The sequence below is a fragment of the Heliconius melpomene genome, chromosome 6 (assembly GCF_056956725.1).
Source record: "Heliconius melpomene rosina isolate 202511_hmr_F chromosome 6, ASM5695672v1, whole genome shotgun sequence".
Taxonomy (NCBI): domain Eukaryota; kingdom Metazoa; phylum Arthropoda; class Insecta; order Lepidoptera; family Nymphalidae; genus Heliconius; species Heliconius melpomene.
This window is the reverse complement of record NC_140394.1, coordinates 9,456,377-9,462,813: the sequence shown is the minus strand read 5'-3', so window position 1 is coordinate 9,462,813 and position 6,437 is coordinate 9,456,377. Positions and strand designations below refer to the sequence as shown.

The 6,437-nt window shown below is 29.6% G+C and overlaps 1 non-coding gene across 1 annotated transcript; it reads left to right on the top strand.

Moving 5' to 3' along the window:
• Positions 1-4,424: 4,424 nt before the first annotated feature.
• Positions 4,425-4,495, top strand: TRNAG-GCC (transfer RNA glycine (anticodon GCC)). The gene has a single exon. It is a non-coding gene; the product is annotated as a tRNA-Gly (tRNA).
• The last annotated feature ends 1,942 nt before the right edge of the window (positions 4,496-6,437 follow it).

Here is a 6,437-nt window from a genome sequence, read left to right as displayed (position 1 = left end):
AGTTCTATTTGTTGATTAAAAAGTTGATTTTGTTGTTGTTTTTTATTCGATTTTAATTTAATCACTATATTGATGAATGTATGTATTTATGATTCATTATTTTATACTTTTATTTCTTGTTTACAGTTTACATTTGTAGACATAATATATATTATTAAATTATGATAGGCAATATATTCATAAATTTTATTAAGATATTATGACGTTTGTTAAAATTTTTCATATTTCATCGCGGCATTGAGTTCTAAGAAATGAATCAATATTTAAATGTATTGGTTCATATTAGATAAATTGTGATAATAGGTTCCCGTTGCAACGTGCAACGGTAGAATTAAAAATAGAAATAATTTGTCTTGCTGTTGTATGAGATACACTATGATAAAAAAATAATTATAAAATATATTTTGTTTGATATAAAATGTACTTGATCATTGCAAGCTGGCCAACTTTCTTAAACAAATAATTATTCAGAAAACACTTTTCAGACATATGCTTAACATTTATCTTTCAACACAAGCTTTTTAGCGAATGATAAAATTGGTTACACTCAGTTGTAAAGTTAGAGTGATTCATGCAAAATAATATTATTTTATTTAGGTTTAATAAATATATTACAAACGTAATTATAGTATATTTGGGTTACGCTTTAATAAATATTATCATCGTAGACTAAAATCAAACTCTGGATAGTGTTTCCAGAGCCACTTTATTCGAAACGTCTCTAGAATATGAATTAAATGTCCTTGGCCTATTATGTAGTAATGTATTTGTGTTACTTTAAGTTACTTTATATACTGTTATGGACGTATTCATAAAAGTATTTTTCCATGATGTATTTTAAGATACCCTTGATCTTTATGATGAAGATGTAAATAACGAAGTGGTGGTTCATGTTTAAACAATAATTTGTGTTTCTGTTTTCTTTTTTATTTTCACGCATTTCTTGCACAGTATCCTCAAAGTACAGTCATTTACTAAATACTTAATTTTTTAAATATTTCGAACTTTTAAGCAATTTTTTTTCGACTTTTTTCCACTTTGTAGGTTTGAATTTCATAAAATCTTAGTTATTTTCAAAATATTTGATAAAAATATCAAGAATGGACGTAATTTTATACCATCTGCAGTATCTGTATTCTATTACTATAATATATTATATTGAATTATAATGATTATTTTTCTAGTTTACTTTTACTATATTAATTGTTTATATATAAATAAACGTTTTGTGTAAAAAATATTTTGTATATATATTATGTGTAAGTATACACTTATTAAATGTATATTTATGAGTTATTATGTCAGTAACTAGGTTACTTTTTAAGGTTTACTTTCTCTCACACTCATAGCTGGACTCGAAAAGATCTCTGTCAGTCATTCACATTTGCCAACAATATTCTGGACTATGTAGCAATCTTTATTATTAAGTACAAGTACATAATTTATTATAATTATGAAGATGGCAGGCCCTTTCTTTATAATATAGAAGATGTAATAAGAATTACATATTAAAATGTCAACATTTGATTTAAATAGGATATTAAAATTACTATAGCAAGAAAGGGTTAAGCGTAATAGCGTAGTTTCTGCTTGACGACAATATATATATATATATATATATGCAAATATGTAAAGAAAATTCTTGATTCTCTTAGACTTAAATTATTTTAAATATTGTAAACTATGTATGACTTTCATTTTAAATCTTATTTCTTCTTCTTCCTTCTATGCAGCTGTTGCATAAAAGAGATTAGGAACTTATCACTAAATATATCCTGTTTAGGATTTCCACAAAAAATTCACTTGTTATTACTAAATATTGCCTGACTCACATTTCTTATATTCTTTGCAAGTGTACACAAAAATGCATCTGAGCTGTACTGCTGCGTTTTACAGTACTTTAAAATGATTACAAATTGATTTTGATTACATTTCTTTTTCTTAGATTTTTGATAGTCAAATTGCGATTCTAATTAATTTTCTATAGAACTACTACTCGAACAAATGTAATTATTACACCTGACGGTAAATAAAAATATTCTTCTGCTCTTTCACAATATTGTATAATGTGCTTTTTAGAGTACCATATTAGATATTAACAAAAAGAAAAACCGACTTCTAACAACCAACTAAAAAGTGAAAAATAATTTTACAAAGATTTTATAATTTTGAAGTCGGTGCCAAGTAAAACAAACAGGCTTAGTAATTAGATATTGTAGTAAGGGTGTTGTAGCAGTAGTTTGACACCGACTTCAAAATTATAAAATCTTTGTAAAATTATTTTTCACTTTTTAGTTCGTTGTTAGAAGTCGGTTTTTGTTTTTGTTAAAAATTAATTTATTTTACGATTTTTAGTGATGGGTAGATCTTAAAATGATGCTTCTTAAACGAGTGGTGATGGTGGTGGTAGTGGTTGTCAACGAGTGGTTGTGGTTGTCCTATGTAAAACTTTATTTAATTAGGTATTATTTTTGTGCAAAGTTACATTTTGGTATATTGACAAGAACATACATAAAAAGTATTCGGGCGAATTCAGAATCTCCCTTTTTTGAAGTTGGTTGAAAATGAGAACATCCTCTTTTTTGAGGTTGGTTGAAAAGAAATGCAACGATCAGGAATCTCACCTCTGACATCAATTTAAAAAGTTTTTACTTGTAACTATTACAGTATAATCGATTTTTTACCAAACTTTCTAAATTTTCACCGGATCCCTTAATCGAAACCTAACCAAACTTTCAACAAATTTCCTTGAAGTGTATCCTTTCAAATAAAAAAAGAATCATCAAAATCGGTTAGCGCGACCTTGAGTTATTCGTCTATTTGTCGCGCACAGACCTAATGCAAATGTAAGACTTATGTGATTTTCTCATGGATACCATTGTCAGATATGGACCAAAAAAAATGAGACCATTCGGGAAGCTATACCTTTCAAATAAAAAAAATTATCAAAATCGGTTCACCCAGTTAAAAGTTATGAGGTAACAAACATAAAAAAAAAATACAGTCGAATTGATAACCTCCTTTTCTTACAGAAGTCGGTTAAAAATAAGTGTTACTCAAAAGAATACACCCATGCATAAATAATTAAATTTTAACAGGACAGGGATCTACATATTATGATACCAGAACATTTTTATTACTTAAAGTCAATTTTAATCTAAAGACCATTAGAATAAAATTGTGCGCCTGCGGCTTCGCCCGCTTGAACTACAAGGTTATTCCTTTAACAATCATGTAGTGTATTGTAATCGTGTTAAAAACAAAACATTTGCTAGATATAGAGCAATTTAATAATTATTGAGCGAAAGTTATTTTATTCTCTGTTTGATTGTCACGAAAAAAAAACTATGCTTATTTACTTTTTGTATTTGGTCCTATGCAGAATATAATTAATTTTTAATATCAAAAATATCAATTTCATAACAGGATAGAAGCATGTAGGACAGTAGGACCTAGTTTTTTTCTACTGAGAACTCAGTTCTTGTATAGAATTTAAATCAAAAGATGCACAATAATAAGTCTTGTCAATAATTAATTAATTAATTAACTAAATGTTTAAATTCCCTTGTAAAAGGTTAAAAGCCTTACTGAACCAGTTAAGAACACCTTGGAATATTCTGAATTGTCTACCACATATAGTAGTTAAATATTTCGTAAATATTGCGATATCCTATCCTATATCTTATAAAACAAAGTCACTTTTCGTGTCTGTCTGTTGTTTCTAACTCTTCTTCTTCTAAACCACCCAACGGATTTTTATGCGGTTTTTACCATTAGGTCGAGTATTTTTCGTAGAAGGTTTATATATAGTTTATTATTATGTAAATTAACATAAATACGATAAATATGTATAAAGTCCTACCCGTTGAGACACTTTCGCGCATGCGCTGCTCTAATGGTAAGTACTACATGAAAAAAATGTACTGGAGTATTGTTCCTCTTAATAAGATCTACAAAAAAGTCCGCGACGGCATATTCGTATTTTTTAAGAATAACGTGTAGTGATCATTTTTCTGTCTAAAAATAATAATTTCAATATATTTTTTATTGTGAGGGATATTTTTCCATAATGGTATTAATCCTTATCCTTTAAAATACTTTATTAAATTTCTACGTTAAACGAAGATAAAATTTGCTTTTTAAACTATTTCGAAATTGCGAATAGTTTTAGAGAAAAACGCATTTAATTATTGACACATCACGCCGTTCACACATCAACTGTATCGAGTCAAGTTTCACTTATCCCTTACTCTCAGCATATAAATAAGTATATTAGTTACGTTGGCCATTTAATGTAGATCAAAACTGTCTTTTCTGTTTTTCATTTTAATAAGTACTTTAGAAGTTGTTATAATATCAAAAAATCGTTGCTGCGAAACGGCTCGCCACTCGCCATGTGTCCACCGCGCCCGCCTGGCTTACAAGCATCGGTGGTTCAGTGGTAGAATGCTCGCCTGCCACGCGGGCGGCCCGGGTTCGATTCCCGGCCGATGCATTCTATTTAATTTTCCTCACAGGCAGCCACGTAGTGCTTGCTTTCATCAGGGACAGAATACCCTCTTCAGCATTAACCACAAGCTCGAAAAATAAAACCCGCCTGTCTCTATAGCAACGAAGATTTAGATGCGTTTGCACGTATTGGATAATTGGAGTTGAATGTATTATTTCAGCGCGATATATTTGGTTTCATATTTTTTTTTGTACAAACATACATTATATGAATAATCCAGTAGTAAAAGCGGGCGAAGCCGCAAGAGGGTCGCTAGTCTATATATATAAAAGGACTTGTCCTCACTGACTGAGGTAAGGCGCACGCACAGCCGTAACCGCTCATGGTAGAAACGTGAACTTTGGACAGATGTTTACTTTGGTAATCTGGACATCCACTAAGAAGGGATTTTGAAAAATGTTAACTCTAAAGGGGTCAAATAGGGGTTGAAAGTTTGTATGGAAAAAAATTTAAATCGGCTCCGATTCTTATAAAATTTGAAATATAGATTTTAAAAAGTATTTAATTGAATACGTGTTTCATCGTTTTCTAGAATTCTCCCCCTAAGGGTGCAAATAAGGGGTTGAAAGTTTGTATGGAAAAATCTTTAAAACGGCACCGATTATTATAAAATTTGAAATGTAGACTCTTAAAAATATTTAATTGAACAAGTGTTTCATGGTTTTCTAGAATTCTCCCCCTAAGGGTGCAAATAAGGGGTTGAAAGTTTGTATGGAAAAATCTTTAAAACGGCACCGATTATTATAAAATTTGAAATGTAGACTCTTAAAAATATTTCATTGAAAACATGTTTCGTGGTTCATTTTAATTAATCCCCTAGGGGTGCAAATAAGGAGTTGAAAGTTAGTATGGAAAAATCTTTAAATTGCCACCGATTTTTATAAAATTTGAAATTTAGACTCTTTTAAGACTATTTCATTGATCACATATTTCATGGTTTATTAGAGAATTTACCTCTAAAGGTGCAAATAAGCATGCGAAGCTGCGCGCGTCCGCTAGTGTTCAAATATATACACTTAAGAATACCGTAATAAATGAATGTAATAAAATTAATTAAACTTTTAATTCATTTTATTACATACTTTTTTGACATTGACATAAAAATTTCAAAAAAACTTCTCTTATTGCTCCCCTACGTTCTCTTAGGAACCTGCATAATAAATACCAGATTTCAAAAGTATTTTCGGCTGGGTTGTATGATCGATAATTTTTTATGACTCTTACTAAAGAACTGAACTGTTTTTTTATATATATATTTAATATATGACATATATATTAATCAATTGCTTTTAATTAGCTTTAATCCCAAAAGAGTTATCGACCCCCTATAAAGCCTAAAACAATATTTAATAATATTATGAAAGTGGATAATTATTAAAACAATTAAATATCGCTTAAGGAATCAGTTTACATAATTATACCCATACAAGACAATTATACGTTAATGATCTTATATCTTGTACTTATCAACATTATCTTAACAAAAACATATTGTGTTGAGTTGTGAAATATTATGAAAGATATACACATAAAAAAAATTCGATCACGCTGTATCCCGCACCCAGCAGGGTAGACAGAGAAACGTAATGGTAAGACACTCCGTTCTCTATTTTCCGCGGAATTCATGAGGTATTGCGTATGGAGTAAAAATATAAAGTCAATTTTTTAATTCCTCGAGTGAGGATCGAACCCACGACCAACGTTTACAGTCACACATTTGTGCCCCTGCGACATAAGTGGCCTCATAGCAATATACATATAGTTGTTTTCAAATTCAAAATATTCTTTATTCAAATAATGGCAAATACTATCGGAGATGTCAAAATGATAATGAAGAAAAACGAAGAAAAGAAAAGAAGAACGAAGCTTTGGGCATGTCGAAATAATGACAAATTTATGAAGCAAGTATGAGTGGTAAGAGAAAGAC